At 36.8% G+C, this 14,888-nt stretch overlaps 1 long non-coding RNA gene across 1 annotated transcript; it reads right to left on the bottom strand.

The window, feature by feature from the left end:
- Positions 1-930: 930 nt before the first annotated feature.
- On the bottom strand, positions 931-13,294 carry LOC140609495 (uncharacterized). Its single transcript, XR_012011319.1, has 5 exons — positions 13,181-13,294; positions 8,401-8,447; positions 2,150-2,252; positions 1,550-1,772; positions 931-1,260 (listed from the first exon to the last, which is right to left on the bottom strand). It is a non-coding gene; the product is annotated as an uncharacterized lncRNA (long non-coding RNA).
- Between the last annotated feature and the right edge of the window lie 1,594 nt (positions 13,295-14,888).

Below are 14,888 nucleotides of genomic sequence, written 5' to 3'. Positions count from 1 at the left end.
GAATGTCCAAGTTGAGGGCAACTCTTTGTAACTATTGAATATAGCAGAGTTTCCTAGACTGGGGTCCTTGGAGACATCTCAGAGAGCTCATGCACCACTCAATGTTTTGTGCAAATTTTGTCTTATTTCATTTTGGTTGAAAGACTGTCAGGCACCATGTTTCAATGTTAAGAGGTTCTAAATGAGATAATAAAAAGGAAAGACTGTTCCTTTGCCAATGCATGGTTTACTGCTTTCATGTCCATAGTGTCCCCTTGAATTCTAATGTTCCAACTTGGAACTATAGGATGGAGATCTGAGCTTTCTTGTTGCAGGGGATGTCCATGGCATGATATGAGGTCTGACATTTAATGTCACCTTAAGCATTTTATTTTCCCATAGACTCTGTCTCTGGAGAAAGAAGAATTTTTTAAAGAGATTTTATTTCTTTACCTATCTATTTATTTGCTTATGAGAGAATGAGAGAGAGCAAGCAAGAGAGAGAGTAAAGTGAGTTTGAGCAGGGGCGGGGGCAGGGGGCAGAGGGAGAGGGAGGAGAGACTTAAGCAGTGTGGAGCCCTAAAAAGGGCTGGATCTCACCACCCTGAGATTATGACCTGAACCAAAATCAAGAGTGAGATGCTTAACCCATTGAGCCACCCAGGCACCTAGCAGGCACTTTTTTTCTATCCTAATTTCACCAGGCACCCTGTGGCTTTTTTTAGGCTGAGGTTACAACAAGTTATCTAGGTGTGTGTCCACACATGTGAGTGTATAGGAGCAGAAGGATCCCTTTTGACTCTAGGTAACTTGGGTTTGACTAAGGATCCTTTCTCCCTCTCCATCTTTGTAGCACCTGAGAGTTTTACTTATATTGGACCTAGGGAATCACCAGTGACGTGGTCCATATAAAATCATCTTGATGCTTGGTGAGGTTGAAAGGCAGAGTAGAAGTTTGTCCAAGAGTTTATTCTATGATTTCCTGAAGCAGAGTAGATTCTACTGAGTTGGCCACATTCTGTCCTGCTTTTATTTCTTCAGTCATCTCAGAGTGTCAGCTTCTTGTGGTCATGACTGTTTTACTGTCCTACTAATGTACTTTCAAGTCCTGCAATATAAACGGTCCTCAGCATGGATTTGTGGTGATGCTATGGTGTTTCTGTCATTGTTTTCAGTAACCTTCTTACCTACCTGCTTTACTGCAGAACTTACATAAACGCTGCACAGGATCACTTTGCTGGCTTCATGAGATAAACAGATGTTTGTATCAGACAATTCACTCTACAAGGACAGAAAAACAATGGGGAAACAAAAATGATATGTTTCATTAAGTCATGGCAGCCTGTCCCTGTATTCATTAATTTATGCTTTTCCCCACATATCTGTAGGCTAACATGTAGAGATGGTCATAATGAATGCTAAGAGCTTCTAGCAGTTTATCTTTCCCATCACAGTCATCTCTTTGTACTGATTCCAATTTTGATCAAGATACACAGATGTAGGGTTTACTGAGATGAGATAGGCTGGAGATTTATAGTCAATATACCTCCCACCAATTAAGAGGAATTACCAAATAACTCTCATCCATGTTGATTGAAATTTAGGCATAGCTGACTTGAAAGTTAAAAACCGTATGAAATAAAAGGATGATTATTCTTCCCTTAAGATCAGCCAACTTAGTATCTTGCACTTTTATTTAGAAAATAATGCTGGCAAACAAATTGCTCTGTTTCTTCCCAATGGTACCCTTAGAGAATCAGGCATTTCATTGTCAATTCATCAGCAGAAGATACCTAAGAATCATATAAGGAAAAAAAGAGATGTTTCTTAAAGCCTGAATATAGCCTTAGAGCTTAGCATTATTTATAAACAGTTGGTAGGAATGTAGATAAATGCCTTTAAAAATGATTTAAGCTGATCTTAGAAACTTCAAAAAATATATACATTAGAAGTCTTGAAGGAAAGTAAATATGTTTGGTAGTAGTTAAAACATTCTACCTTTCATCTGGTGCCAGCCCCTGATTCTTTGCTGAAAGCTATTCCTCTGTCTCTCCTAATTCATGTGGAGCTGCTTCCCTCCACAACACCAAAGGTGAACATATAACTTGTCCTCACCAATCAAATTAACACACCCTTTGACTAAAGTGATTGGTTCATGCTTGATTATTACCTGTCATAATTCAGTGAGACTCAATTCCAGGATTCTTTTGAACCTCTTAGTTGAGGAAAGCTGAGCTGCTCAGAAGAGATAATAATCTTGGAACAACTGGAAGCTATATTGCAGGAAAGTAAGGACAATATGAAAATGGATTAAAACAAAAGGACCATGATCTCAGGATCCTTGGATGGAGCCCCATGTCAGGCTCCATGCTCAGAGGGGAGTCTGCTTCTCCCTCTCCCCACATGTATTCTGTAACTCTCTCAAATAAATAAATAAATAATCTTAAATAAAGTTTCCAAAAATTTTTACAGGTAATATACACATAATTTTCTCCTAAAATATTCAAGTAATACAGATAAAGTAGCATCCCTAGGGATATTCCCACCTGTCCCTCTCTCCCAATTCTAGGCTGCCAAATAGTCAATGAGACAGCTGAGAGGCCAAATAAAATAATGACTGGCCATTTTCTTCAAATTTATAAGTTTAGGAAAGGTCAATGGTTGACTTGAGATAAGCAGTATTATTCTACTAGTAGAGGCCAAAGCTTTACTGGAATGGATTTAATAACAACTGAGAAGAGAGGAATTGAGACAAAGATTAAGTAGATTGTTTTGGAAGGTTTGCTGCATGGGAAAGCAAACAGAGCAGTGGTTGGCCAGAGAAGTAAAGAGGCAATGCCTCTCTAAAAGATTCCCACTGCACATGACTGAAATTATACTATCTACCTGGCCACACATGATTGCCCAAGAGTGAACTGATCTCAGATTAGGCAATATATAGACTAACCCCTGGCAAATAATGATCTGGCATGAGAGCACTGATTTACAGAGATGATGATAAACAATTGGACCAATCTTAAAGTCTTTCTAGAAGAATTTGAATCAGAAATAATAAATTGGATACAATTGAGATGCTGGTGGGAAGAGAAACTCAAGAAAACACCAAGTCAAGCAGAACTAGATGATGTAACTTAATGATTCTAATAGCAGCTCCTAGTACCTAGAATAAAATGCTGTTAACGCCAAGTAGATTCTCAGCTACTGCAATCACCTCAGCAATGTGGATCCTGAAAGACTTTCATGTTTTGTGATACCCAACTCAAATTCCTTTTCAAAAACTCAAAATTTATTTTGAAAAGGCAATGTATTCACATAGTACAAAGTTCCAAAGGTACAAAATGGTTGGTAGCAAAAAAAATCTCCCTCCTATTTCAGTCCCTGAGTACCCAGTTTTTTATCCAGAGGCAACAGCTGTTGATCAGCTGTCTGCATGCATTAAAGTACTTTTGTACATACAATATGTAAGTAAACATATGTGAATGTGCATGTATATGTACACACACACACACACTTGTATCCCTAAATCACAGAAATTAATTAATGTTAGTACCTGAAGAATTTCCTTATTCTTGCCTGTGGCAACAGATGCAACCTAGTGTATTTAACCAGTCCTGTCTTGATGCACATCGGATTATTTCCCATCTTTGACTTTTACACACAAAACTCCCGTGAATAACCTTGTACTAAGGTCATTTCAAAATTAATGAAGTTTATCTGCATGATATATTTCAGAATTAGAATTCCGGAATCAAAAAAACGTTTATATTTATAATTCTGATAGATGTAACAAGTTACACTTCTATGAGAGTTCATATTTTCCCACATACTAGGAAAAAAGTTTGCTATTAGATCAAAAATGTTTTAAAATATTTTCAGAGTAAAATGGTACCTCAATGTAGTTTTAAATTACAATTCTCTTATTACAAGGAAGGTAAGGTATCTTTATGCATGCTTAAGAGCCACTTCCATTTTCTGTCCTATAAAATATTTATGCATTTCTCCATTGGGTTTGTTGGCCCTTTCCTCATCAATTAGAGGAGATTTTTTTAAAAAGGGAAATTAACTCTTTGTTTAGTATTAGTTGAAACACATTTTACCCTTTTTCCGTGTGTTTTATTTCTTCATGGTTTGCTTTTCTATGAATGAAATTGTCTATGTGTATTTCTTAGTTGAATCTGTCAAAATATATATATATATATATATATATATATATTTTTTTTTTTTTTTTTTTAGAGAGAGAGAGGAGGAGAGCAAGCGAGTAGGGGAGGGACAGAGGGAGAGGGAGAGAGACAATCTCCATGCCCAGCACAAGCCCAAGATGCCCAATGCAGGGTGGGATCTCACAACCCTGAGATCATGACCTGGGCCAAAATCAAGACTTGGAAGCTTAATCAACTGAGCCACCTAGATACCTCAAAATATTTCATTTTTATAGCTGCTAGGTTGTGTCATATTTAGAAAGGTTTATGTCATTCAAAATTATAAGGCAATGCTTTCATGGTTTTTTCAAATATTTTTATGTTTTCTTAAGTTAAATTTTGAATTAATTTATAATTGAGCCTCGTTTGAGGTATGGAAACCAATCTGAATTATCCAATATGTTTCCTTTTATGCTGATGAACATCCAGTTTTCCTAATAGTTATTATGCCTTTTTTACAAATATTTGAAGGGTTACTTTATCATATACAAATTCTAATATCTTTAGAAGTCCTCCTGGAGCTTCTACTCAGTTCCATTCATCTGTTCATTCACAAATAACACTGTTTTAATTGGTGTAAATAATTGGTGCATACTAATTAATATAACTGCAAATGTAAACATATAGCCTTAAAATATATATTCCTCTCTTGTTAATTTTCTTCAGTATGAATTTTCTTTTTTAACACATGAAATTTAGAACTTTGGCTGCACAGAATCACTTTTATTTTCTAACAAGGGCTAAATGTTTGTTTATAATAACTTTATGAGAAAAACTCTCCTCAGGTATATATACCTCTCACTCACTTCTTGTCTTTCCCTCTGTCTCTCCCTCTCTGAATATTCCTGAGCTATCTCCTTCTCCTAACTCTAAAGAGCTGAAGATTCTTTAAGGTAAACGATGAGAGAACACAAGGGTAGGGAGGACTTGGTGTCAAGAGGACTTGTGTTCAAATTCTATAGTTCATTTGGGGAATATAAAAAATAGTGAAAGGGTATAAAGGGGAAAGGAGAAAAAAATGAGTGGGAAATATCAGAAAGGGAGACAGAACATTAAAGACTCCTAACTCTGGGTAATGAACTAGGGGTGGTAGAAGGGGAGGTGTGTGGGGGTGGGGGTGACTGGGTGACGGACACCGAGGGGGGCACTTGACAGGATGAGCACTGGGTGTTATTCTATATGTTGGCAAATTGAACACCAATAAAAAATAAATTTATCAAGAAAAACCCAAATTCTATAATTACCTATTACCAGCAAACTAAGTAACTTAACCTCTCTACTGGAGTTTACTATTACACGAAATAGGGTTGTTTTATGAAGATCAAATAGTAAGAAATATGCGAAGATCATTTTAACCTATAGAACATTGCACATGCTAATCAGTTTTCTGCAGAATGACCAAAAGGAAATTGAAGGATATAGTGCATAGTACATAATAAGAGCATCTCTCTCATCAAGCATGTCATAGAAGGCTCTCAAAAACTCCTTTCCTTCCTCAGCCTTACCTTCTAATCTTCCATCATTGGTGCTGTACAACTAGCCACACTAAAAACTTTAAAGAATCCCACAGAGTCTTCTGGTTGACTCATACCCCACTGTGTTTGTTCCTTATATTCTGACTGCCCCTGTCCTCTAGCTTCCTCCACCACATGCACTTTCATGGGATCAATGAATAAATGATAACGGCTTCCTCTTCTTTGGGGTCTGTGCCAATGCATAGCCTTCCTCACCCCTCCTTGCCTAGCTGAGTATAAGGTTGAAGATCGCCTCCCCATAGCTCCCCGGTCATACTCATTGCAGTTATCTCTGTTTGTATATCACTTTGCCTCCACTGAACTAGAAGTCTGCTGAGACTAGGGCCTTTGTTTTAGTTATCTTTATAGCCCTAGTACTTACCAAACCATGGCATAAAACAGATGCTCAATAAACAGCATGCCACATGAATAAAAGATATCATCTATACAATCAAATACACATACAAAGAAACTACAAAAATGTGTGGAATGCAACAGTCATAAACATCACTTCTATTTCCCTGTTGACTCTTCTCTCCTCAGTCCTAGGAAGATGATATCAAATGTGGACATGCTCTTTCACCATTGACAGACTATATATTTTGAAAACAATTGTTTTAAAACATCTACACCATCCCAATATTCCTTATTTATGCTAACTTTAGAGTCCAATATGTTAAAACCCTACAGTGAGAAGTTTTAATATCATAGATATAGTTTATAAAAATAGAGAATTCGTAAAGTGATGCTGTTCTAGTACAGTTTATTTCTGGGAGCACTTTATTCTTCAATTTGGCCATTTTATGTATAGACACATTTACTTGGTGCTAAGACAGGAAAAATTCCATACTTCTTTTCCCTTTGTCATTAAAAAAATCTTTTAAAAGTTTTTAGACTTTTTCTAATTGTATACACCTTTGTTTTCCATTGCTACAGGAAATGTGTGAATGCATTGTGTGTGTGCGCGCGCGTGTGTGTGTGTGTGTGTGAAAGAGAAGTGAGGAAATTCCATCTTCAGTGTAATGAAGCCTCAGTAAAATTTGTAAAGCCTGCATGTTTTTGTTTTTATTAATACATCCATGAAAAAGTGAATCAGACTAATGAAAGAAGGTGAGTCAATAAAGGAGGTTCAGAAAGATTCTATTCTAGCCCAATGTGCCAAGAAAATGTAAGCAGAGTCATTGTCTGGCATTTCTTAATTTTCCTTGTGACTTCTAAAAATACACCTATTTATTGATGCAGATCCTGAGGATATGAATAAAAACATCATTTAAAAAATGTTTATAGGGATCCCTGGGTGGCGCAGCGGTTTAGCGCCTGCCTTTGGCCCAGGGCGCGATCCTGGAGTCCCGGGATCGAATCCCACGTCGGGCTTCCGGTGCATGGAGCCTGCTTCTCCCTCTGCCTGTGTCTCTGCCTCTCTCTCTCTCTCTCGGTGTGTGTGACTATCATAAATAAATAAAAATTAAAAAATAAAAGGAAAAAAATAAAAAATGTTTAATTGTAAAAATATAGCTTCTGTCGCCCTTTGTGATGCTTAGAAAGAAATGTCATTTGAAATTTTATAATTTCTATAATATGCCCAGACAGAAAGCAACAGGGACAATCCAAATTACAGAACCATTAAAGCACTAAATTATCAAAATTAGTCATCTTGAGAATTGGGGCACATTGCTCTATACTAAGCTAGGTTTAGAATGAATCAGATGAGATAATTTTATTTAAAAAAAAAATTGACTCAGGACCATAAAACCTAAATCTAATCTTGGGTCAAACACCAAAGGTTAAGCTATTCACCATCTAAGACTTAGGTACATTTACTTACTACAGTGATTTTCAGCTTGAGGCCATCTCTCTCTCCTACTTCCATCCCCACCCAGGCCAGGGGACATGTGGCAATGTATAGAGACATTTTTGGTTCTCACAACTGAAAAGAGGGTGCTACTGTCATCTTGTGGTAGAGACCCTAGATGTTGCTAAACATTCTATAACATGGAACAGCATCCTACAACAAAGAATGATCTACCCCAAAATGTCAATAACCCCACGGATGAGAAACCGCTCTACAGGAACTCTCAGTCATAATCTGTGATATTGGGCAATACTGTTATTAACTGAGGAGTCATTTTTGTTCCTTTGGTTTTAACTGGAAAAATCACATTTTTAGTTGGGTTATTATCATGTTGAAATGTTAACTACTTGGTGACATAATAAAATGGCACTATAAATATTTTTTTATGAAGAATTAATCACTAAGAGTTCAGAAAGTTACCAAAATCCCCACAGCTGGCATTTACTATTTCGTATTCCAGTTTGCTAATGATACAACATAGCTTCTGGTAAAATTCTAATTATGAAGCAACTTTATAATGAAATTGGATATGAAGGATCTCACTTTTAGTAGTTTCCCATAGTATGCCCATTTTATTTTAAAATGAAATGTCTATTATAAATTAATTAACTTAGAGGTGATTATTTAGGCCCTCCCTTTTATTGGAATCAAGATTTATAGAGGGACTTTTGTAATCATTACTATAAAATATAATTTATGTTGCTCAAATTTCAAATGAACACAAATCCAAAGAACTTCTTTTTTAAGAAAACCAAAGTGAATGCTCAGCTTCAAGACCCCTCCACACCTGACAGTCACCTTCTTAATTATCTGCTTAAAGGGAACTGCAGTTCCACACTTCTGACTTTTCCCTTACCTGGAAAAATAGCGATAGTCACAGAGTTCACATATTTTGATGGTTCCCTGGAATTGGAAAATTGTTGGATATCAAGTTACTTCTATATAAAACATTAGTAAACCAACCCTTATCTTTTAGGGGCCCTTATCTTTTAGGCACCATCCTAGGCCTAGATGATCTCGTCTGTCTATACAGTTCCTCATCTTCCACAGGATTCCAATGGGACACTCCAGGATCATGTCCCTGATACTTTTCTTCTCCTTCCACTTCCAAATTTAGAGGTGCTATATTGTATTCCCTAGGTTCCCATCATTTTGATTCTCTCTTGTGAAGGAGAAATTTCCTATACTCAGGAGTTACCATCCCCTGCCCTCTAGGGAACACATTCACACTGTAGAAGTACCCTTAGGGAGGCACAATATTAACCCAAAGAAACATATGACTCCCACATTGGTAATTTCAGATGCTAGTAATTCACTAGCTTTGAGGAAGATAGAGGAAATTTAAGAAACTCATGATTTATAACACCATCTAAGCACTTGCCAAATTTTACTACAAAGGTGTCTGGTAAGGAATGTGTCTGAGTCTGTTCTTTAGAGACTTCTAAAATTCAAATAGCTTGGTTTTATTAAACCTTTTTCAGTGAAATTGACATTCATATTCTATAACATATTTTTAAGCTTAAAAACATAGGATTCTCTAAAATCCCACATTCTACAATAATTTTGCTTTATAAAAAGCTGTCACAAAGTATTGCTGTTTCTTACCAATAAACAAAATGCTATAGATTGAATTGTGCTCCCCCCCCCCCCGCTTCATATATTGAAGATCTAACTCCCAACATGATGGTACTCAGAGATGGGTCTTCAGGAGGTAAGATGGGTTTAGATGAGGTCATGAGAGTGGGGCCCTCAGTATAGTATTAGTGTCCTTTCAAAAAGACATACCAGGGCAGCCCAGGTGGCTCAGCAGTTTAGCGCCACCTTCCACCCAGGGTGTGATCCTGGAGACCCAGGATGGAGTTCCACATCAGGCTCCCTACATAGAACCTGCTTCTCCCTCTGCCTGTGTCTCTGCCTCTCTCTCTCTCTCTCTTTCTGTCTCATGAATAAAGAAATAAAATCTTCAAAAAATAAAAATAAGTAAACACCAGAAAGCTTGCTTCCAGCTGCTCTCTCTCTGTACTTCCCTCCCCACCATCACCATGTGAGGACTCAGGGTAAGGTGACCATCTGCAAGCCAGAAAGATAACCCTCACTAAAGAAGTGAATCCACCAGCACCTTGATCTTAGACTTCCCAGCTCCCAGAACTGTAGGAAATAAATTCCTGTTCACCTAGCCTGTGATATTTTGTTATGGCAACCCTGCACTGACTAATACACAAACAAATACATAGAAAAAGAAAGAGAATGAAACTGTCTTCCTTTATTCTCACTATAGATATTAGGATATAGTACTATTTTTCTTAAAAATTTTTATTGTACAAATGACATCAAAATGGCAGTATCAGAAATTATAAAAATTTACCATAAGAATGCCACCCAAACAACTGAGCTCTTTTCTTTTAGAGTATTCTCTACTAAATTAGGTTTTTCATTCATCACCAATCTAAAGTCTTTCCCCAAGGGGTTAGTATCCAAAAATATAAAATTCTTTCTCCAAGAGGTTAGTATCTAAAATACATATAAAGAACTTATAGAACTCAACACCCAAAAAACAAATAATACCATTTAAAATTGGGCAGAAGATAAGATATATATATGTTTCTCCAGTGAAAACATCCATAGGAACAACAGACACATGAAAAGATGCTCATCATCACTCATCATCAAAAAATCCAAATAAAACTACAATGAAATATCACCTCACACCTGTCAGAATGGCTAAAATCAATAACACAAAATACGACAGATGTTGGTGAGGATGTGGAGAAATGGGAATCCTCTTGTACTGTTGCTGGGAATGAAAACTGGTGCAGCCACTGTGGAAAATAGTATGGAGGCTCCTTGAAAAGTTAAAAGTACAACTACCCTACAATCCAGCAATTGCACTACTAGGTGTTGGCAAGGGGCAAGGATATGGAGAAAAAGGAATTCTCTTGCACTGTTGGTAGTAGGAATGCAAAGTGGTCAGCCACTGTGGAAAACAGTATGGAGGTTCCTCAAAAAGTTAAAAATAAAACTGCTCCGATTCCTGGGTGGCTCAGTGGTTGAGCATCTGCCTTTGGCTCAGGGCATGATCACAGTGTCCTGGGATGGAATCTCACATCAGGCTCCCTGTATGGAGCCGGCTCCTCCCTCTGCCTACATCTCTGCCTCTCTCTCTGTGTCTCTCAAAAATAAATAAGTAAAATTTTTTAAAAATAGAACTGCTCCATGATCTAGCAATTGGACTACTAGGTATTTACCCAAAGAATACAAAAAATACTAATTCAAAGGGATTCATGCTCCCCAGATGTTTATAGCAGCATTATCTACAACAGTCACATTATGGAAATAGCCTGAGTATCCACTGACTGATGAATGGATAAAAAAGAAGTGATTATATATATCACTATATATATGATATATTAAATTATATGTTAAGTTATATAAATACATATAAATTATATATTTTATATATGATGAATATATATTCAATGGAATATAACTCAGTCATAAAAAAGAATGAAATCTTGCCATTTGCAACAACATGGATGGGGTTAGAGTATATTACCATAAGGAAAATTAGAGAAAGACAAATACCATACAATTTCACTCATAGGTGGAATTTAAGAAACAAAACAAATGAATAAAGGAGGAAAAAAAGAGAGAGAGGGGCAAACCAAGAAACAGACTCTTAACTACAGAGAACTAACTGATGGTTACCAGAGAGGAGGTGGGGGGGGTGGTGAGATGGGTAAAATAGGTGATGGGGATTAAGGAAGTCGCTTGTCGTGATGAGCACTGGGTGTTGCATGGAATCACTATATTATATACCTGCAACTAATATTACACTGTGTGTTAAGTAACTGGAATTTAAATAAAAACCTAAAAAAGTAAGTCTTTTCCCAAGGGTACTGAAATGTTAGCTTTGAGAAGAATTCTTATAACTTACTAGGCAATTCTTGATCTATATGCATGACTTATCTGGCTCTGGTTTACATACCTATGAAATGGAGACTATTACATTGATATACCACAAAGAATTGTAGTATGGGATCTGGTAAGCATCACTGTAGACATGAGCAACATCAGAATGCTGCAATAAGAGAAAAGTAGCTTGTGAACATGTATTTAACAAGTCACATTCTGAATAAGACTAAAATCACCGACCAAAAACATGCAATGGGTAAAAAGAAATTAAACCAATAAAAACACAAATGGCTATCAGGTGGTGGGCCCTCCCTAAGTTCTGTGACCATTTCAAGTCCTTTACAGTAAGACTCATTCAATACTCAAAGCAATTCTATGAATGCTGTATACTACTTGTGTGTATTATTTTGATCTCTCATTATAAAGATGAGGCAAATTAGACCCAGAGCACTTAAGAAACCATTCCCAGGGCACTTCGGGAGGTAATAGCAGGGATAGATTTGAATCCAGCCCAAGTCTGGCTCCTGACTCTTCATTCTTAAGAATGAGATAGGTCTTATCAGGTAAACACTTCATAATTGCAGCAAAGGAAGTATGATGCCCTAAATGCAGCACAAAGGCTGATGAAAACAACAAACTCTCAAACTAAGGCATAGTCTTATGACATACTTCCCAGTCATTTTATGGTAAGAGATTGTTAAGAAATCCTGAGCCCCATTCACTGCCAGAGTAGCAATGCACATGCAGACATAAAGAATCATTATATCCAAGAAGTGAGAATTTGTTGAGCTGCATGTTAAGTCACTGAAAAGTATGACTCTAGATGTGGTTCATACTTCTTAAGCAAATTAGTCTCAATTTTTCCCAACAATTAAAAATCACCTCAGTTGATTATACAACCTCCATGATTTGGAGATTTTTATTTACGGTTGCTTAAGAATTATACCTGAATCCAGTGTGCCAGACAAAGACTGTATATGGAATAGCACAAATCATTCAATAACCAAATTAGTGTAACAAGGCTGAGAATTAAACCATCAAATAACCTTGGGGGCATTTTGCAGTCAATCTAAACAGCAAATCAAATGAGATCATAGGCTCTCTGGAAAGCAAGGCGGCCTAATTCTGACAGATTCTCACCAACGAAGTTTCTTAGGAAATTTGGGGAAAGGTGCACAGGTTTTTCTGCAGGAATTGAGGTTAACCTAGATACCCTAATTCAAATTCATGCTACTATACTGCTAGATGAGGGCAATGTTCTTTTTTAAAAAAAAATTATTTTATTGGAGTTCAATTTGCCAACGTATAGTATAACATCCAGTGCTCATCACGTCAAGTGCCCCCCTCAGTGCCTATCACCCAGTCACCCCAACCCCCCGCCCACCTCCCTTTCCACCACCCCTTGTTCGTTTCCCAGAGTAAGGAGTCTCTCATGTTCTGTCTTCCCTTTCTGATATTTCCCAGTCATTTTTTCTCCTTTCCCCTTTATTGAGGGCAATGTTCTTTTCTGATCATTTCTCTGACGGCATAGGCTTCTTGCACTTTCTAATTCTTCCAAATATACTTTAAAATGCTAAATATAATTTTCACTTAAATACCAACGTAAGCTTTAGAAATATTATTGAGAGAAACATAAAATGAAGAGGATATTTACAAGATGAAATGTCCAAACAAAAGAAGAGAGAAAAGAGATAATGAGAACAAGCAAAAGGGAAAACACACACAAGAGAGAAATTGCAATCAGTGGATTCGGAAAGAGTGCAAACAGATTTCAATTCATTCTTGCATTTTTCATGAAGGTAGTCTCAAATGCTTTGTCAGTCTGAGGCTGGAGAATCTGAGTCTCTATGGGAACAGAAGAAGCTTACCGCTATGTAGTACACATTCTAAGCATGAGGTTCAGCAGCAGACTCTTTTTACCTATTCAGAATATTATTTGTGTTCTCAGTTCTCAATTATTGCACCCCAGATAACCATAAGCAACAAGCCTGCACCCTTAGCTCCTTGTTTCCTCCCATCTTCTGAATTCAGATGAATATTGCTTCCAACTGTTCGCCTTTTTCCCCCCTGTAGTTTATCAGGCTGTTTCCTTTCCCCCACCATTCCTGTCAACACTCAGTGCAGTGTACATATTATGTCTAATACATGATACTGCAGAAACCCAAAAGGTTACCTTGTCATTGATGTTGGCCAAACTGCCCAGCTATTGCCAGTGATGTTTACTGCCTCATCAGAAGCACACTCCTGGTATTCATCCTTTGTTCTCATTTGCCTCTGAAGGCTGATAAACAAATCAACACCATCTACTACTAAAGAAAAATGAGACCTGTTGGACTGCAAATTATTTCTGTCATCTATGCAGACATTCTAATATATCTTGCTTTTTCATTATGAGACTATTGTTGTTAATTTTTCAGCTTTATCTGGCTAGTGAGACAGGCTTGACACATTATTTTGCAGGTGCATTAAGGTTCTTAGATACTTAGTTATCTTCTTATGCTTGGAAGGGTTTATTAACTAAGAGATAATGGAGTGAGCATCCTTCTTTGTACAGTAATGTTTCTCAGAATGGTATCTGTGGACCACCTGCTTCAGAATCACTTTTGTGGTTATTAAAATAATTCTTTATCAACAGAAGAATTTTTAAATAAATTGTGATGCTTTCATACAATGGAAATCTACTCAGCAATAAAAATAAAGATACACTAAAAAATTAAAAAAAAATAAACACTTCATGAATGAATTTCACAAATGTTCTACTGAAAGAAAGTGGATGCAAAAAAGTGCATATTATGTGATACACTTATGTGGATTTCTAGACTAGGGAAAACTAACGTATGGTTCTAGAAATCAGATCAGTGGTTGCTTCTGTGTAGGAGTTAATGGGAAGAGGCATGTTGAAGCTTTGTTGATGGAAAGAGATGCTTTATATCCTGATATGCATTCATCAGAACTGATTGGAACAAGTAAGATCATAGTATTTCATTATATGTAAACTGTATCTCAAGTTTTTAAAATGCTGGTTCTTCTGTCCTACCACCCAAACACCTGTGTTTATCAAAATAAACTTTTAACTTTAGAATTGTTTTAGATTTACAGAAAATTTTCAAAGAAAATAGAGTTCCTGCATACCCTGTACTTAGTTTCCCACATTGTCAACATTTACATCACTATGTGCATTTGTTATAACCAATGGACTAGTATTGACATATTATTATAAAAACTTATTTTATTTGGATTTCATTAGTTATTCACCCCAAAGCACTTTTTCTGTTTCAGGACCCCATCCACGATATGATATTGTATTTAGTTATCATGTTTTTTGGCTCCTCTTGGCTGTAATAGTTTCTCAGATTTCCCCTCTATTTGAGGACCGTGACAGTTTTCAGGATCACTGATCGGGTGTTTTATAATATGGCCCTCAATTGGAGT

Source organism: Canis lupus, chromosome 18, assembly GCF_048164855.1.
Source record: "Canis lupus baileyi chromosome 18, mCanLup2.hap1, whole genome shotgun sequence".
NCBI lineage: Eukaryota > Metazoa > Chordata > Mammalia > Carnivora > Canidae > Canis > Canis lupus.
Note: the sequence above shows the minus strand (reverse complement) of the source record. Positions and strands in the feature narration are given on the sequence as shown.